Genomic DNA, 20,704 nt, shown 5'->3' on the forward strand with positions numbered 1-20,704 from the left:
GTAAAGGGAGTTGCGGAGAAGACATCTGTCTAAGAACTTCAGAGAACGCCCCAAGTTAGTTTTGGGTTGTCAGGGTGAAAGTAAGCGCAACAGTTTGGCTTGGCGGGGGTGGGGGGGATGGGGAGGGAAGGGACCGGGAGCGGGGCTCTCCTGCCCCGGCGCTCCGAAAGGGTTAAGCGCGGCGGCGCCCGGTGCATTCTGGGAGTTGTAGGCCGTGGGCATTGTGGGAGATGTCGCAAAAGAACGTTCTGTTGCAGCGATGGCCGCCACCGAGCCAGGGAGTTGGCGGTTTCTGCCTTCTGGAGCGTTTTGGGGGGTTCTCTTGCCTTTGGAAGGCCGCCCAGAACCCGTACAGGTGGTCGGGGGGCTGTTAGTGTGTGGTGGGAGAAGGGAGAGCACTCTGGCTGATGAACGTGGAGGTCTGCGGTGTTTGTTTGTGCTTTGGGGCCTCTGGCGGCTCCGGACAGTCTGAGGGGAGTCCGGGGCGCCGGACGGCGGCCCTGTGGCCTTCTGCCTTCGTGGGGTCCCGGTGGCCGGCTCCTGGGCGCCGGGGGGTGCTGTGTGTTGTGTCCTGCACCCTCCTCCGGTCTGAGAACACTCGGGTTCTGTCCACGGGGTCGCGGGTCTCGTGGGACGCGGGGCAGGACGCGGTAGTGTGTGCGGCTGTGTGCGGGACCATCCCGGGCGCCCGGCCGCTCCGGAGTGTGTGTCTCCCGCGCCCGGAGGGCTTCGTCCTGCTTTGCCCACGCTGACGGGCCTCTGCGGGTGGCTTGTGCCTGGTGGGACTCTCTGGGGTGAGCTCGGTGTGTGTCCCCGAGTCCTTGGGCACCGGCAGCAGAGCGTTGTGTGGCACTTGTTAGTAGAAAGGTGTATTGCCAGGTGCCCTCGTCCTAATCGAGGTGTGGGGCTTCTGTGGGCTGGCTGGCTTTGGGCTGTCTAGCCTGGATTTTGCCTCCCAGAGTGAGTTGGTCTGCGAGTCGGTGCCCTCTGGGTGTGCTGCCATGCAGGTGCGGGTGGGAGGGTGTCGGGGACTCGGGGAAGCCAGGTGCGTCCAGGCCATTCTGGCCGTCGTGACCCGTCTGACCCGGCCATCCCAGCCGGCACCTGCCCGTGTCGGTGCTCCAGGAGATCTGTCCGATTTCCAGGATGTCCACGTTGTCTTTGCAACTTTTAGAAGCCGTTTCTCAGATGCTAATTCTTACTTACCATCTTTTTTTGTTTGTTTTCCTCCACAAGTAGGGTCTAGCCAAATTGGTTGTTTTCATTGGGGTTTGATTGAAACAGGGGAGTTGAAATACTGTGCCATGGATGTTTTTGTAGATCAGCTTCTCAGTTTTGGGGGCGGCCGCATGACGCAATTGATGTATAGGGTGTGGGGAAACTCTGTTTTCTTCCCTCGTTATTTTCAAGGGTAAGAACTGTTGTGTTGATATGCAGGACCACTTTCATAGGTTATGAACGTTTGTTTTTGCTGCGTTGGTGATGTTGGAGTTGTTCCTGGACGCCCTGCTGTCTGGGCTGGGACTGTAGTAACTGATAGGAACTGGAGCAACACTGGCGGGGTGTGTCTGTGTTATCTTAAGGGGGCCGCAAGTTACAGCTGGCTGGCCCGGTGTTGCTGATTCCCTAGTGAGAGTAGTGGAAGAACGCCCTTCTGCACTGACTGTGGTGGGAATTTGCCATTTCCAAGGCGGGAAATTCATTTTTCAGCTGGTCTATCACGTCTATACTTGTTACTCTGTGGTGAATTGGTTTTTGTATTTTAGGAATCAGATGTAATCCTGTTTGTACTAGAGGGCTAGAATTGGAAGATTTCTTTCTTTCTTTCTTTTTTTTTTTTTTTAGGACCATTCAAAACTAACCACAATCGCAGAATAATTTGTTTTGTAAGAAAATGCACTAAGTTTTTGGTGGTCAGGCTGCCACTGACTTGAGCAGAGTAAGTGCTCATAAGATGTTTTGAAGGAGCTACAAGAGTACGGTGGCACTGCCTTGAATTAAGTTTACAGATAAACTTACCTGCGTGAGTGCACAGCCTTTCTGGATATTTGTAAATGAACACATCTCTCAACAAAATAAAGGATGTCTTGTGCCGACAGATTCTGGCGTTTAATCTCCAAGGCCTTTCTTGGGTGTTTGTTTTCCATTTCTGTTAGCCCAAACTGCTAGTGATGTTATTATCATTATTTTTGTAATGTATGAAGGCAATGAGTATTTGTTTCAGAAAAGTAAGTAGAGTAAGGTCCACTTGTGTGTTCTGAAGAACATCATTTCTTGAGCTGTGTGTGTAAGAGAATGCTTACATGTTTATGGAAAACAGGTTTAAGAAGCTTATTTGGTGCAAAAATTTTTGAAGCCTCTGCATACAAGGGACTTTAAAAAGGTCATGGAAAACGGATGAAGAAGACTATCCATGAGTTTTGAATATATTTGTACCAAAAATAAATGTTTAATTTATTTTTGCTTTAATTTGTTTTGTCTGAGTTTTTGAAACACTCTTGTATTTCTTGGATAAGTTGACAGTTGTTGATTTGGAACTTAGGTTTGTGTGGTAAAATTTGGCATGGTTCTGATGAAACTTCCTTGAATGAGATATAGCAGGCAAAAGTAATTTTCTTGACCAAGGTGTTATAATCAAAAGCCTTGTCCTGGTGTTCAAATTTACTTCCAAATAGAGTTTAGAAGATGACGAAAGGGCTCAAGTTTTCGTTTTAGAATGTAGCTGGATTTGGAGATGGCTGGAGAGGGGTGTAAGTAAGAAGATCCATTTGGAGCCATCACTCAGTTCCTTCTAATCTCTGGTTCTCCTTTTTCTATCTGCTCCCAGGGCTGGAAGTAAGCAGGTCTTATTAAAGCATTTCTGCATCTGTAAACACTTGCATATAGTAAAACTACATTTACAGGGCAACAAATGAGCCAGTCAGCCTTTGATCCCTATTTTTCATTTATATTGGGGAGAAAAACATTTTTGGACTGTGTACTTGTTAGTGGTTCAGTGTATTTGTAACGCTCTTAAATATGGAGTGCGTTTCTACCCTCTCACAGTACTAGAAAGCTAATTAGGTTTCTGAAAGAATAAGGGAGAGTATCTCATTTTCATGCTTGTGAGCACTGAATTTTATTTTTTGCTTTTGTATTCTGTGACAGAATGTATTATCTCTGCTATCTTGGGTCCTGTTTTGTTGTTTTGTTAACATTTATTTATTACTTGAATGGTAGGTTACAGAGCAAGGGAAAGAGAAAGAAATGGCAGTAACAGCTGGAGCTGAGCCTATCCAAAACCAGGAGCTTCATCTGGGTCTCCCTGTGGATCCGGGGTTTAAGGACCTGGGCCATCTTTATCAGCTTTCCAAGGTGCATTAGCAGGGAGCTGTTGCTGGGGTCCATGCAGTAGGTATGGATGACACAAAGATGTGAAGAGAACAGTTCCCCTGTTTGGCAGGGTTCGGGGAGCTTCCAGCTGTTTGGCAGGGCCCTGCGGATTTCTCTCTGACCACCTTGACACAGTCTCACCCCCGTTTGCATGGACACTCAACCACCCCACTAAGAATTCTGTAATCTATTGAGGCATTGTTGTTTGCCCCTGTGAGATGGCTTTGGCAACCAACGTGAGCTTGAGAGTTAATGTTATTGATAATGTCTTGGTGAGTGGGCCTTTGACAATTTACACACAGGAGCACAATTAAGCCCGTGCCATTTCTGGACACCTTATTGGGTACTTAACCATTGTCTTAGAATTTGGCCCAGACATGTAGCACACCTTCTGGGAAAGGGCTTGATAAATATCCTAAATATTAATGCAAGTGATGGGAGTGAGAGCTGAAACTGCTATGGCAATAAATATAGTTATTGTTATCTCAAAGGTTAGTCTGTCTTTGCAGTTTCTTTGGAACATTGAAAATATAGCTGTTTTAGCTGCTTTTATAATTTTTTAACTAGAGGAATTATAGGGTTATTATATTAACATCATAGATCCATACTTTTGATTATTGTTTGATTGTTTATGAGGTTATAGAGCCTGCAGTTGTAGGGGGTTTAATGTTTGAAACTTTTTGTCCTAGATCATTATGTTTTTTTCTCTTTTGATGTATTTCTCCCACTAAATGATAGATAAGTTGTGAAAATGTAGTAGGAATGTATTACTGATTAGCAAGTAATCGCATGTGCCTTGGCCTTGGAGTCCTGGCTGTCACCCAATGGCCACTACTGAAGAATGAATAACGGGTTGCTTTAAATAAACTGATTATAGTAACTTACAGAATTATCTTTAAGAGCACCTGGTTGACCATGAAGTAAAAAATAAAATAATGAAACATCTGTGCATACTAACTTAGTCATGAAGTAAAAATAGAACAATCAAGTGATTGTGCAGAGGCTTGTGATGTGTCTAAGTAAATAAACAGGACAGCTTCTTGAGCTGTAGCAAGAAGGCCTCAGTGACAGTGTCTGTGTCTTTTCTTATCACCGACTCCACACACCCTTCTCGAGCTCCTAACTCAGCTGGAGCTGGACTCTGGCAAGCTGGATAGGAAGTGAAGCGGTGTCCATTTGGGATGATGGCAGTTGGAGGTGGAGGATTAGCCTGTTTTATTTATTTACTATTATTGTTATTATTAAAAAGCAGATTTACAGAGAGAGGGAGAGAGGAATCCTCTGGTTCACTCGCCAAATGGCCGTAACAGCCAGAGCTGAGCTGATCTGAAACCAGGAGTCAGGAGCTTCTTTTGGGTCTTTTATGCAGATGCAGAGTCCCAAGGTTTTGTGCCATCCTCTGCTGCTTTCCCAGGCTATAAGCAGGGAGTTGGATGGGAAGTGGAGCAGCCAGAACTTGAACCAGCACCCATACGGGATCCCGGCTTGTAAGCCCTAGGATTAGCCAATTGAGCTGTTTTGTTGTGCCCAAGGATTAGCCTGTTGAGCCACCATGCCAGCTATGGCCCTATTTTGTTTTTGTTTTTGTTTGTTTCTTTGTTTGCTTTTTAAATCTGTATGTATCATATGATTTTTGTGGGCAGGACAGAGCACCCCAACTACTACTTTTGAATATAAACTAAATGATTACTTTTGAATATAAACTAAATGATTACTCATAACCATTGGAAAGATTCTATGCATACATGTTCTCACTTAATAGATTCTATGTCTGAATCTTCAGAAAAGCCTTTGAGAATATTTTGCTTTGTCTCCTACCCTCTTTATTATTTTTTTCTCAACTTTCCCCTCAAGTGCTTGTGTGATTCCAGATTTTAAATGGAATTTGTTCATATTGTGTACTTTTTTCCCTTAAATCATTAACTTCTTTTAAAAACCACTTTCATTTAAAATATTCATCATAAGGACATGATTTTAATAAGATGTCCTTGCCATATTATGTTTTTATAATAACCTGCTATGAATGTTATATTTCCATTCTGGGGAAAATGGACTAGTAACTTTCTTAATCTTTACCACCAAGTGCCAGAATTTGGACTGCAAAAAGTTTCAAGAATGCACATTGCTGTAATTTTCTGTTATTAACAGTCTTTAGACAATGAACAGAGTTGCAAAGCTTTGTCCTTTTTAGGAAGAACTCGGGAAGCACTTCATGTCTAACACTCATGAAATATATTGTGAAAATTTTATAAGGTGTATAAAAAAACTCCTTCAGGTTCCTAATAGAAGAGAAGTTCTAGCTATACAAGTCTGTTGGTCTAAAAAATTATTTGTAAACCACTTTTTTACTTTTTAAAATGTAACATCATGTTTCAGGATTTAAATTGCTTTTAAGGAGTTTTTTAAATGTAATTTTTTTGGTAGGAGGGATCATGTTTTCAATGAAATTGTAAAGAGTGGCTATTTTTATTTTAATATACGATATGTTCAGTTTGTAAGGAGCAAGATGAGTCCATTTTATTAAAACTAAAATGGAGGCATTAATGATTTTAAACATTCCTCTACCATTTGTTATAATTATTTTCTGATAGAATTTGATACAGTGAAATGTCTTGTTCTTAGATGAGACTCTATACATTATCATTTTAATATTTGAAGATACAAAGGGGTTTTTTTTCCCCATCAAAACCAAAGAAATTTAAAAGTGAACCAATAGGGGCCCACCGGCGTGGCCTAGCAGCTAGAAGTCCTCGCCTTGAACGCACCGGGATCCCACATGGGCGCTGGTTCTAATCCCAGTAGCTCCACTTCCCATCCAGCTCCCTGCTTGTGGCCTGGGAAAGCTGTCAAGGACAGCCCAGGGCTTTGGGACCCTGCACCCGTGTGGGAGACCCAGAACAAGTGCCTGGATCCTGGCTTTGGTTCGGCATAGCATCGGCCGTTGCGCTCACTTGGGGAGTGAATCATTGGACGGAAGATCTTCCTCTCTGTCTCCTCCTCTCTGTACATCTGACTTTCCAAAAAAAAAAAAAAGTGAACCAATAGTAAAAAAAGAAAAATGGAAACTTACTGTATTGTACTTGAGGAGGAAATATTTTAAAATTAGAAGTTGGGAAATTTTTTTATAAATACAAAATATTTGAGATATGTAATATAGTTTTTATAAGTCAACATAAAAAGATGGATATGCACACCCGTGATTTAACAATCTGCAAAAAGAGTAAACAGTAATGGCTATAGAAGAAGTGGCTGATATTTTCCAGATAGAGCCACAATGCAATCTCCCAGCTTGTGGTGCTCTTCTGCAATGTAACAACATCTCCGGCATCAAAATGTGGAAGCTCTTCATTCTTTTGAGTCTGGATGCGACCTCTGTTTGACCAAGGGAATGTGGTAGAATAAATAATAACATGCTAATTCTGGGGCTTGCTCTTACCTAGCCAGACAACTGCTTCCTGCCCCTTGTAAGTAAACCACTGCGTAAGAATTGTGTCACGCTGAAATTATTGTGAGAAACCCAAAGTCAGGTGAGGAAGCCCTAGAAAGATGAGCTGCCAAGTCAGAGACCAAGAAGCAGACTTGTAAGTGAAGAAGCTGCTTTGGAAGTGTTCTCCAGCCCAAAGTGCCCTCTTTGTTGCTGGGTAAATTCGATGAACCCTCCAGTGGAACCCTTCCCAATTTCTGACCCATAAAATTGTGAGCAAAATAAAATGGTTTACTTTAAGCTTCTAAGGTTTTGGGTGATTTGTTATGCAGTAAGAAAAAGACTTGAACAAATAACTGGGGGACATTTTCATGATTTATCATAGATGACCCCATGGGAGGATCTGAGTCTACCAAGGAGGTACATACCATCAGCAAGAAGGACTGCTTAGCTCATCAACTAAAAACAAACAAAACCAGCTCTCCCAGTGGAAAAAATTGTTTCAAGGTTACCAACAGGCAGTTTGTAGAAGAAATCTTAACAAACTAATAGTGTGTGAAGATTTACTCAAATTATTAAAGGAATTTAGATGATAAATCACACTTAACATTCAACAGACAAAAATAATGAGAAAAATTGTGTCAAGCCTTGGTGGGGAAGGCGAGAGAGAAACCCTCAAACACTGCTAGTGGGAATGGAACGTGCTCAGGCCATTGTGAAGAACAGTCTAGCAGAATTTATTTACGTTGTTAAATTGCTGGTGGAAGAATGGCCTCAAGAAATTTCACACATCTCTCTGATCATTTGTTTCAGGTGGCATAGGCTTAGATCCAACCTAGAATGCATCCTTGGAAATAATAAAATGTAGTGAGTGCGTGCATTCATGGTACTGTGCATCAGAAGCCAGCACTCCATCTGTCCAGTGACAGGATGGTTTAAAGGTGGTTAATGAAAAGAGTAAGGAGTTATATAACAATACTGTTTGTACAAACTCAAAACAGGAATGTTTAGCAGGAAAATGCTTAGATGTGTCAGACATGTTGGAATGGTTACCTATGGGCAAGAAAGCGATTGCCATGGGGGCACGCATTTGGTCTGAGCATTACTTGAGATGCTGATACTTGGGCTCTGGACTGCGTTCGGCCCATGCTCCAGCTCCCTGTGGGTTCCACGGTACTTGCAGCCCTGCCACCCCCGCCCCCCTCAGTTTCTCTTCACTTCGGGGTTGCAGTGGAGACCCCGAAAGTGAGGATCCACCCAACGCCCTTCCTTTGTCTAACTTTCTGCATATGCCACAGCCCCCTGTCGCCCCCTTGTCCCTCTAGTTCTTAGCCCTCCACAGTCTTATCCTCACCACCTTCTCTTCTTTCGCCCTTTCTCTGCTACTTTTTCTGTACCCGTCTTCTCTCCTCTCTTGGGTCCTTCTTTGCCCCTACTTCAAGCTTCCTCTAGTCCCGCTCAGCCCGCCCGACTCTCAGAGCCTCTTCCTCCGTGACTTTTTTTTCTAAGTATGTTCTTCTCTTCCTTCATCCCCCTCATTCTCACCGACCCTCCCTTCCCCTCTCCTCATCGCCCCTTCTCTCCGCTTCCCTCCTCCATCCCCATCTTTTCTCCCTTCCCACACTCCGGGGCTTTAAAGCTGTGGGAGATGAGGTGAATGCAATGGAGTTGAGTCTGGAAGAAATAAAAAGGCTTAGAGAAAAAAAAAATGGAATTCCAGGTTTTTGGTTTTGGCCCTGGCGCAGTGCTGGCTGTGTGGCCATTTGAGGAGTAAGCCACTGGATATAGGATCTCTCCCAAGCTTCCAAATTTATCTTTTAAAAATGCTCATATCCTAACAGTGAACTGCTGTGTGTTGAAATTAGGGGAACTATGAAGCTAGCACCATTAAAGATGAAGTAACTAATGACAGATATGATGTGCAAGATCTGTACACGGAAACTAGAGCATACTGCTAAGGAAAAGATCGGGAAATGAGGAAATGAGTAATGCCACCTCCATGGAATGCAAGATCAATAAAAAAAGAGTGCAACTTTCTTCATCTATACACTTCAATTCTAATCAAAACACCAGAATACTTTTTTTCCCCCTAAAACTTAGGTTGATGAGCAAATTCATATGGAAATGCCAGGCTCTGCAGAAGCCAAGAGAAGAACAAGACTGGCCTTTACGACTTTAAAACTACGTACATAATCAGGACTATGATTCTTACACACTTATGTATATAAACACTGAGACAAAACAATGAGCGATTCGTGCATATTAATCTTGGCATTTCAAACTAAAGTGCAAAGGTAAGTCAGAAAAGATAATCTACCATAAATGGTACCAAGATCCATATGCAAAAACATGAGCCTTTACCCTTGCCTCGTACCACAGGCAAAGGTTAAATGGGTTGTGAATCAGCATAGGAACTAAAGCTGTAAGAATGGCTCTGTGTTGTGGAGTATTGAGTAAAATCACCGTCTGGATGCCAGCATCCCATGTAGGTGCTGGTTTGAGTCCCAGCTACTCCACTCCAGCTCCCTGCTGATGTGCCTGGGAGAACATAGGATGGACCAAGTGCTTGCACCTCTGCACCCACGTGGGAAACCAAGAGGAAACAACCGGCACAGCCACCGTGGCCATTTGAGGAGTGAAAGTGAAAGATCCCTCTATCTCTGTAACTCCATCCTCCAAATAAATTTTAAAAACTATAAAATTGCAGAAGAAAACAAAATCTTTATGATCTTAAGTAATGCAAAAACGTTGCATACCCAATGAAACCACAGCACTGCCCATGCAGCCCTTCAAAGCTCTCTGGCCGAAGATCCCATGCTGTACTCCCAGTCGTGTCACCAGATGTGTAAGCCCCGTCTCTGGTTCTTCTGTCCCCTGGGAATCCCCTCCCTTTTCAGAGGGTGACTCCCTTGTTAGCACCCATGAAGGGGCCCATACAATCCTGACCAAGCAGCACAGGATAAAGCTTGTGTACTTCTTCATATTTTGGGGGACCGTATCTGTCCAAATCTCTCCACTCCCTCCCCTGACTTGAACAGACACTTCACAAACTAAATAAATGCCCAATACACACACGAGGAAACTAATTCTCTATATGGTAACTGATCTAATTAAATGCTAATTAATACTACAGCGACATTGAGATACTGCTATATAACAAGATTTTTTTAAAAAGACACAATACTAAGTGGTGGTGAAGGTGTGGACCAATTATAGCAAAAGTTTCAGAAAGCAGTATTTATAGAAATGCCATAAAATCCATAATTATGATCTTAAAAATTTAGCCATGGGAAATAAAAGTTTTTGTTCACATTCAGATTTATATATGAGAGCCCAGCACAGTGGCCTAGCGGCTAAGGTTCTCACCTTGAACAAGCTGGGATCTCATATGGGCAGCGGTTCTAATCCCAGCAGCCCTGCTTCCCATCCAGCTCCCTGTGTGTGGCCTGGGAAAGCAGTCAAGAACAGCCCAAAGCCTTGGGATCCTGCAACCATGTGGTAGACCTGGAAGAGGTCCTGGCCTCAGGCTTCGGATCAGCACAGCTCCAGCCTTTGCAGTCACTTGGGGAGTGAATCATCAGATGGAAGATGTTTCCTCTCTGTATATCTGACTTTCCAATAAAAATAAATCTTAAAAAAATTATATGTGAATGTTCATAACTATTCTTTATAAGAAATTAAATAGGAGACAATCCAGATATTTGTCAACTGAAGAGCAGGTAACCATATAGAATACTATTGTGGTAATAAGAAGGAAAAGATTGCCAGTGTGCACACCAGGGATTCATCTCGCGGGCATTATGCAAGATATGAGAAACTAGACATAAGCCACACATCTGCTTTTTGTTTTCCTGTTTATATACATTTCTAGAAAGTCTAGCAGTAGTAGTAGTTGTGACTGGTAGCTGCAAAGAATCATGAAGCAACTCTTAGAGCAGATGGAGATGTGTCCCTCAACATGTGGTGGCTATGCCAACTACACAGATAAAGGAATCATTGACCACTACACTTAAAACGTATGACTTGTAGGTAAATAATCCCTCAGTATGGACCCAGCACGGTATCAAGTCCTCACTTTACACAGCTCCTGCCTCAGCTGCTCCACTTCTTATCCAGCTCCCTGCTTGTGGCCTGGGAAAGCAGAGGACAGCCTCAAAACCGTGGGACCCTGCACACACGTGGGAGACCTGGAAGAAGCTCCTGGATCCTGGCTTTAGATCGACTCAGCACCAGCCATTGTGGCTATTGGGGAGTGAATCAGCAGATGGAAGAACTTTCTGTTTCTCCTCTGTAAACCTGACTTTCCAATAGAACCAAATAAATCTTAAAAAAAAAAAAAACCCTCAATATTAAGTAAGCAAAAATGTAGTGTCTTACCTGCAAGCATACTTTTAAGGTTTTAAACGTGATTATGTATAATATTTACATGCAGAAAATCTGATTCAGTGTTATTTGTAAAAGATAGGTGCTCAAAATAGCTGCAATACCCAAGACCTGAATACTCTTCAGATCATTCTGATGTAACGATGTGTGGAATCTGTTGAGTCATTAGAATGATGTACAAACAATGCCTTGGAATAATGCTTGCAATTTTAAGTGAAAAATTATAAGAATGTGGACTGTAGGGTAGTGGCATGGTAGGCTAGTGGCTAGGCTCCTCATCTGGGATCCCATAAGAGCACTGGTTCATGTCCCAGCTGCTCCACTTCCCTTCCGGCTCTCTGCTTGTGGCCTAGGAAAACCATGGAGGATGGCCCAGGACCTTGGGGCACTGCACTCGCATGGGAGACCCAAAAGAGGCTCCTGGCTTCAGATCAGCTCAGCTCTGGCTATTGTGGCTACATGGGGAGTGAATCAGCTGACAATTCTTTGTCTCTCCTGCACTCTATAGATCTGCCTTTCCAATAAAAATAAACAAGAAAAAATAATTTGGACTCTAGTGCTTTGTTTATTATTTTTTTAAGATTCATTTCTTTTTATTTGAAAAATTTAGAGAGGAGAGACAGGAAGATATTCTGTCTGCCTGTTCACTCAACAAGCGGTTCAATGGCCAGAGCTCAGCCAATTCGAAGCCAGGAGCCAGGAACTTCTTCAGGGTTCCTCACACAGGTGTAGGGTCCCAAGGCTTTGGGCCGTCCTTGACTGCTTTCCCAGGCCACAAGCAGGGAGCTGGGTGGGAAGTGGAGCAGCTGGGATACAAACCAGCACCCATATGGAATCCCGGTGCATGCAAGGTGAGGACTTTAGCCCCTAGGCTCCAATGCTGTGCCCTGCTTTGTTTATTTTTAAAATGGCAGGGAAATAAATAATCATGAGTTGTCACATGTATGTGATAGTTTAGTGTGATTTGGGGGTTATACGTAAACAGGTGCTGAAGATCTGATATCTCCATATACACTTAGAATCACCCCATGTCCCACACGGTTATAATGAAGCTGAAACATTCTAGGCTATTGTAACCCCTATAGCTATGGCTGCAGTCAGCAAGCCTTCACTGCCAGCTGTATAAAACTTCAGTTGCATGCATGATTATGAACTGTGTGATAGCAAGGATAAATACTATTAGATTATGTATTATTTTGTCATATTACTTTTCCTTAAAATATTTAAGAAATATTCTCTATGAAATAGCCGCTGGCAGGCCCTTCAGGAGAATTTCCAGGAGGAAAGCCTTGTTATCATAGGAGGTGATAGTTGCGTCTGTGCGGCAATGCTCCTGAGGCCCTCAGTGGGATAAGATGTGCAGGTGGAAGATGGTGACGATGATCCTGACTGCATAGGATCAGGCTGTTGCAGATGTTTGTGTCTTAGCTTTTAGCTGACTTTTAACACAAAAAGTCCAAAATACATATAAAAAAATATTTTTAATGTATTTTTTATTGGAAAGTCAGATTTACAGAGAGAAAGATCTTCCATCTGCTGGCTCACTCCCCAAGTGGGTACAACAGCTGCAGCTGAGATGATCCAATGCCAGGAGCCAGAACCTGCTTCCAGGTCTCCCACACGGATGCAGGCTCCTAAGGCTTTGGGCCATCTTCTACTGCTTTCCCAGGCCACAAGCAGGGAGTTGGATAGGAATTGGAGCAGCCAGGATATGAACCAATGCCCATATGGGACCCCAACTCACACAAGACAAGGACTCTAGCCACTAGACAACTGAGCTGGGTTCCAGAAAATATTTCTTAAAGTTGTGTATTGTGTTTCAAGCTAAATGTTAGTGCAAGAGCCAAGAGAACTGATATATATATATATGAAGTTCGTAGAGTGAAGGAGATCTCCCCACTTGCTGGATCACTCCTCAAAATGGCTGCAACAGCCAGGGCTGGGCTTGGCAGGAGGAGCTTTAATAGCATTTAATAGCATGCCTTCCGTTGCAGGCAGTAGGGGTCCAAACATTTGAACCATCTTCTACTTTTCCCAAGTCATTAGCAGAGCACTGGATTTGGAGCAGCCAGAACATGAACCAGTGCCAATAAGGGACGCTGGTGTTGTAGGTGGCAATTTCACCTAATATGCCACAATGCCAGCCCCTACTGGAGTACTATTTCTAAATTTATGTATTTGAGAGGCACAGAGAGAGAAAGAGCATGTGCTTCTCAATTGTCCATAATGGCCAGTGCTGTGCCACGCTGGATCTGGGAGATGGGAATTCAGTCCAGGTCTGCCGTGCGGGTTGACAGGGAACCAGTTACCTGAGCCATCACTTACTGCCTGTCAGGGTACACATTAGTAGCAGATTAGTTTTGGTAGTGGAGCCACAACTAACCAGGCAGTCTGACATGGAATGCACACAACTACCAGATCAAATGCCTTGCTCAGGTGTTTTCTCTTTTAGACCATTTTAAATATACCCTTCTAAACTTTTTTTCCCCCCACTACTCAGGAGAGTAAATAACCACCTTTGTTAATGGTCTTTTCAGGGCTCAGCAGCAGGATAATGCAGCCAGTTCCTTTCTCTAGGGCTACTAGGGGATTCAATATGAAATATAGGCCTACGGGCTGAAAGTAGAGAAGATGGTGGCTCCCAAAGGAGCAGCAAGGCTCCCTGAGACTACAGGTGTCTGGCCACATTTCGGGAATCTGAGAGCTTTCTCACACCACTCCCTCACAACCTTCTTCCTATTTTTTTGATATGTTTGAAAAACAAATACAGCTGTGTTATAATAGTCCACAATAGCCAATACAGTAAGAGGAGGTCCAAGTTTGTAACCTAGAAGCAGTACATTACAGCATATGGCCTTGCTGTGTAGCAAGCTACACCATCAAAGTTTGTTCAAATACACTTTATCATGTTGCCACATAATGAAATTGAGTAACAGTACGTTTCCTAAAACCTACCCTCATCCTGAAACAATGCACGACTGTACTTTTCTTCTCACGACAAATGAGATTAAAAATTTGGACCAAAGGTCATTAGCAACAAGGGAGGCCAGGCCATCATTTCCTTCTGTTATAAAACAGAAGCTATACCTACCCACCCTGAGTGATATATAGACATAATTCCAAATCCCCGAGCTGATATCTCCTAAAGAATCTTCATAATGAATTAGAGATGCCCACTGATGCTCCAAGTAAGTGAAAGGTTGATGTGAGATTTCAGTAACCCCACAGCTAACCTTAGGATCAAGACAGGAAATGTATAAAATGAGAATGGAACATCTTTTATTCTGGAAGTTTAAAACTTAATTAGGGCCCAATCACGGTAGCCCAATGGTTAAAGTCCTTGCCTTACAAGCACCGAGATCCAATATGGGCACTGGTTCTAATCCCAGCAACCCTGCTTCTCATCCAGCTCCCTACCTGTGGCCTGGGAAAGCAGTTGAGGATGGCCTAAAGCCTTGGGACCTTGGCTCGCATGGGAGACGCAGAAGTTCCTGGCTCCAGGCTTCAGATCAGCACGGCTCCAGCTGTTGCAGCCACTTGGGGAGTGAGTCAGCAGATGGAAGGGCTTCCTCTCTGTCTCTCCTCCTCTCTGTAAATTTGACTTTGCAATAAAAATAATCTTTTTTTTCTTTTTTTCTTTTTTTTATTACTTTTTAAAAATTGTATTAACATTGTATTATGTGATACAGTTTTATAGGCACTGGGATTCCCCCTACCCTTCCCACTCCCCTCCCCGCATGGTGGATTCTTCCACCTTGCTGCATAACCACAGTTCAAGTTCAGTTGAGATTCATTCATTGCAAGCATATACCTAGCATAAAGTCCAGCATCTTATTGTCCAGATAAGTTCAGTGGCTTCTTGGGGAGACCTTCTCTGGTCTGAAGGTAGAGCTAACAGAGTAAAGTTCCGGTCAGTTAAAAGCCCCAACAAAACATCAACAACAATATACAATGTTATGGAATTAATTGACATAGTATTGAGTAAACAATATGTTAAAAATAATGCAAGTTCAATTCTTCAAAACACATGGGTTGAGACAGTATCAATGACAGGTTCAAAAACTAACAATCAAACAAACAAACAAAAATTACAGGTTAAATCAAGGCAAACGTGGTATCTAACCTTTTGGGATTCGCTCATTTCCCTTAGCATTGTAGTTTCCAGTTGGGCCCATTTAGTCACAAAGAACTGCATTTTGTTTTTTTTAATAGCTGAGTAGTATTCCATGGAGTAGATGAACCAAAGCTTTCTTATCCAATCTTCTGTTGATGGGCATTTCGGTTGCTTCCATGTTTTTGCGATTACTGATTGTGCTGCTATGAACATAGAGGTGCATGTTGGTTTGTCGTGAAACAGGTGTTTTGGATATATTCCTAGGAGTGCTATTGCTGGGTCATATGGTATGCAGATTTTGAGTTGTTTGAGTGTTCTCCAGACTGATTTCCATAAAGGCTGTACCAACCTGCAGCTCCACCAGCAGTGGAGTAGGGTTCCCTTTTCCCCACATCCTCGCCAACAAGTGTCATTGGTGTTCTTTTTTATGTGGGCCAATCTTACTGGTGTTAGGTGGTACCTCATTGATGTCTTAATTTGGATTTCCCTTATTGCCTGGGAACTGGAGCATTTTTTCATATGTTTGTTTGCCATTTGGGCTTGTTCCTTTGTGAAATGTTTGCCCATTTCCCGTGCCCATTTCTTGAGTGGCTTGTTTGTTTTGGATTTTTGGTTGTTTTGGAGTTCTTTGTATATTCTGGAGATTAGCCCTCTATCTCCTACATAGTGTGCAAAGATCTTCTCCCATTCTGTGGGTTGCTTTTTTACTTTGCTGATTGTTTCCCTTGCTGTAAAAAAGCTATAAATTAGATAGTTAAGCTATTACTGGAGAGTCTAATTATTCGATTCTAAGCATCTATAGCAAACAAAAAAGTTCTCACTATGGGAAGATGGGACAAATGAAGTATCAATGATGATTAATTGATACATCTCAAATGTACTAGGACCACAAGCTCATAACCATGCTGCCTTAAAATAAGTGGCTAGCACTATGGCATGGCCACATAGCAGGTTAAACTGCCACCTGCAATGACAGCATTGCATATGGATACCAGTTCATATCCCAGCTGTTGTCCTTCCCTTCCAGTTCCCAGCTAATGTACCTGGGAAAACATTGGAAGATGACCCAATTCCTTGGGTTCATGTTCCCACATGAGAGACCTGGAAGAAGCTCTTGGTTTCTGTCTTCAGCCTGACCTAACCTCAACTTCAACCTTTACTACTGTTTGGACAGTGAATCAGCATATAGCAGTTCTGTTTCAGAGATGGAAGTTCTCTCTTGCAGTAACTCTGTCTTCCAAATAAATAAATAAGTCTTTCAGATAAGTACAGTGGGAAATCCTCATTGACCACTTTGGTGAAAGTTAGAAAACCAAATCACTATTTTGAGAATTGATAAATAAAAGGGAAGAAATGTGAATTCAAAGGAGAATCATCCTGAAGTCCTTTCCCACGCAATGTAATGGAAAGGGTCAGAACATGACCTGCCACTTTTGTGACCATGTGGACTACTGAATACGCCTAGCTTGAAATAGGAAAAGAAAGGAAGGCTATCAAAACAGTGTTTGAATATAGACAACAGGAAATAAAAGGCTGGTGGCTACTCTCTGTGTTGGTGTCCTAGCATTGTCATCTCCCAGGGTAGACATCATGGCACAGCGTGTCAATCCTCCACAATAGTTCATGATGATGTATTCTGGGAGGCAGTGAATGGTAGTTGGAGTACTTCGGCTCATGCCACCCGTGCAGGAAACCCAGCTGGAATTCTGGACTTCTTATTTTTTTTTTTTAAGATTTATTTATTTTTATTGGGAAGGCAGATATACAGAGAGGAGGAGAAACAGAGAGGAAGATCTTCCCTCCAATGGTTCACTCCTCAAGTGAGCGCAACGGCTGGAGCTGAGCCAATCCGAAGCTTGGAGCCAGGAGTTCTTCCAGGTCTCCCATGCGGGTGTAGTGTCCAAAGGCTTTGGGCCATCCTCAACTGCTTTCCCAGGCCACAAGCAGGGAGCTAGATGGGAAGGAGGGCCATTGGGATTAGAACTGGCGACCATATGGGATACCGGGGCGTGCAAGGCGAAGGCCTTAACCACTGCACCACCATTCTGCGCCCAGGGCTCCTTATTTTGACCTGATTTTGGCTTGCTCCAACCCTGGCTGCTGTGGGGCATTTGGGGAAGGAAACAGTGAGAGCAGGATTCTCTCTAAATTTGTGTGTGTGTCTTTGAAGTAGATGAAGATAAATAAATATTAATTTTTAAAAATTTCTTGATTGATGGAAAGAACAAGTTAACTCAGAGATGAGGTGCATCTGAAACTTAAATAGGAAGAACTTAAGAGCCCAGCATTGTAGCCTAGCAGTTAAAGTCCTCGCCTTGTACATGCCAGGATCCCTTATGGCCACCAGTTCTAATCTCAGTGGCCACACTTCCCATCCAGCTCCCTGCTTGTGGCCTGGGAAAGCAGTTGAGAACGGCCCAAAGCCTTGGGACCCTACACCTGTGTGTGGGACCCGGAAGAGGCTCCTGGCTCCTGGCTTTGTACTGGTGCAGCTCCAGCTATTGTGGCCACTTGGGGAGTGAACCATTGGAGGGAAGATCTATCTTCCTCTTTGTCTTTCCTCTTCTTATATCTGACTTTCCAATACAAATGAAATTAATCTTTACCAAAAAAAGAGAACTTAAAATAGCTATATTTTTGTGTACCACTTGGTTTACTGAAAATAAATTTTCTTAGTGGTAGCCTTCAAAGATTAAAAACATTATTTATCTATTTTCATTTTGTTTTAAAGCAGAGAGGCACCAACAGGGAGGTAGAGATATACCAAAACATTTCCCATCTGCTGGTCTGCTTCCCAAGTATCCACAATAGCCAGAACTGGACCAGGCTGAAGCCAGAGCCATGAACTCCATCGGGTTCTTGCACAAATCAGGGAGCCAAATCCCTGAGCCATCACCTGCTGCCTTGCCAGTGTTTGGCGTTAGCAGGAAGTTGGGTGGGAAATGGAGCCCAGACCTGAGTCTGGACACTCAGGTACAGGACATGGCATTCCAAGCTGCATCAGCAACTGCATCAAACGTCCAGCCCTCAACATCCTAAATATGTTTTCTTTTCTTGAAACCTGTAATAAAAAATTATAATCTTTAGCAATCATTTTGTTATTTTTCTATAAATTTGTAGTTAACTATATTTCCACAAATAATACCTCTTACATGAAAGTCCAGTTTGCAATTACTTTATTATTTCTCCCTAAATTTGCAGTTGATTATATCTCTATAAACAAACATAAAAGTCCAGTTTGTTGAGCATCTTGTATAAGATGTAGTCTTGGTTCCTGGAAACTAAGTCTTTGACACATCCCTATTTATGTAGCTAAAACATTTCTTGCATGAGCTGATGGTGATTGTGAAGTAGCTCCCTTAGGAAGAGCTCATGAAAATACTAAACTGGGGTCTTTGGTCTCCTGCAAATCCAGACCAAAAATAGAGCCACATGAAAGAACTTAGATTGTTCATATCCTCATTCAACACACATTGTACATGTATGGAACAACATTCAGAATGTAAGTATAACTAGGACAATTCTGAAGAGAAATAACAGACTGGAAAGATGGGTAATCATACACAGAACTCTAGACCTACTCTTTTATTTATTTATTTATTTTTAATTGGAAAGGCAGATTTACAGAGAGCAGGAGAGACAGAGAGAAAGCCTCCATCTGCTGGTTCACGCTGCAAATGGCCACAATGGCCACAATAGCCAGCAGCAGCTGAGGTGATCTGGAGACCCAAGCCAGGAGCTTCTTCCCAGTCTTGCATGTGGGTGCGGGATCCCAAGGCTTTAGCCTAATCTCTGTTGTTTTCCCAGTCCATAAGGAGAGAGCTGGTTGGGAAGTGGCTAGAGCAGCCAGGACACGAACTGATGGCCATATGGGATCCTGGTGCCACAGGCAGAAAATTAGGTTCCTATGCCACTGCATTGACCTTTTCGCATGTTCTTTACTTTTTCTTTTCCCCTGGTATTTAAAAAGTGGAGCATTGCTTCCTAAATAGACTTGGATGATCCAGGTGTCTGATGACTTCTTTATTTGTGGCTTCTTTATTAATAGTAACTTTTTAATTAATATATAACATATATTAATAAATATGACTTCTTTATTAATTTTAGGGGCTCATCTGTAATCATTCTTTGTTAGATTAACTAGCTGCCTAGTTAGGGATTTAATTGGATAATATACTTTTTTTCATGCTCCCACATTAATCCTACCTTCTTACTTTTCCTGTCAACCAAAATGTCCTCTTATTTTTATAAAGTCTTGAATTGATGAATATTCCCAGGTTGAATTATTATGTTTGAAAAAGAAAAAAGGTGATGGTTTTTGTTGCATGTGAGTTCCAGAAAGGTTTGCCTCACAGCACTTCAAATAGAAGCCCATTAGTCACATCAATAACTGTGAAGATACCATTCAAAACAAAACAAAAACATTAATAGGCCAACTAAAAGTCCAAGAATATTTGGTTGTAAAAAGGAGGCATTAGTAAGTTTTTAGAGGGGATAATGATATCCTAGTCTTTGAAAGATTTATTTTTTATGTGGAAGGCAAAATGAAGAATGGGGCAGAACAAGAGACAGACAGCGAAGGAGATCCTTCATCCCCTGGTTCATTCTACCAGTGGCTACAACAGTGGCCATGGAATCAGGCCAAAGCAGGAACCGGAAATGTCATCTGCGTTTCACACATGAGTTACAGGGATCCTCATATTGGGGCTGTGTTCCATGTCTTCCAGTCTGTGTAGCAGAAAGCTGGATTGGAAGTAGACTAGCTGGGATTAAAACTGGCCCTCCACTAAGGGATGCCGGCTTAACCTGTTGCACCAACACCCAGCCACTCAGGTTTTGCTTCTTAAAAAGAGTTCTTATAAATTTAGACATACTTGTGAATACGAAAATGATTGTAAATTTAAAAAAAAACATGTTTTCTGGGGTTTAGTAGGAATATTTCAGCAGATGGGAAATGAGTGTGAATTGGTCGTTATGAAGTTTCTTTGTGAGTTCATTAGATTGTGTATCTTATATGTTTGAAATAATTCAAAATAAGAAGGAATATGTTTTAAAAATAATTTATTTATTTTAAGTTTTTAATACTAGTTATGTAGTTGAGAGGTTTCATACCGATGTGGCCTTTGTTTAGGGTGGGGAAGGTTGAGGTGTGGAAGAATGTGGATGAGATACAGTTCAGTTATTTTTTTCTAGTCTGATGTGATGGCAGGGTGCAGGAGCAATGGAGGAGACACTCCTTGCTGTCAAATTATATCAGCCCCTAGTATGGGGAGACATTTGATGATGTCTTAGAGACCCCAATTTGGGGGGAGAGGGTTCTGAGGGTGTTACTTGAGTGATTTTTTGATAGTTCTGAGACATTGTTGGTTTCATGACACCACGTCTCAGAAAATCTTCCCAAGGTCTATTGG

General features: G+C 42.6%; 1 long non-coding RNA gene across 1 annotated transcript in view; it reads left to right on the forward strand.

Annotated features, from left to right (window-relative positions):
- Positions 1-238: 238 nt before the first annotated feature.
- The window catches only part of LOC121156433, a 30,798-nt gene continuing 10,332 nt past the window's right edge, over positions 239-20,704 (forward strand). The window contains exon 1 of the long non-coding RNA XR_005883863.1: positions 239-355. This is a non-coding gene — a long non-coding RNA (uncharacterized LOC121156433). The remainder of the gene's footprint in view (positions 356-20,704) is intronic.

This window comes from Ochotona curzoniae, unplaced genomic scaffold, assembly GCF_017591425.1.
Source record: "Ochotona curzoniae isolate NIBS_2020 unplaced genomic scaffold, NIBS_Ocur_1.0 contig_3432, whole genome shotgun sequence".
Taxonomy (NCBI): domain Eukaryota; kingdom Metazoa; phylum Chordata; class Mammalia; order Lagomorpha; family Ochotonidae; genus Ochotona; species Ochotona curzoniae.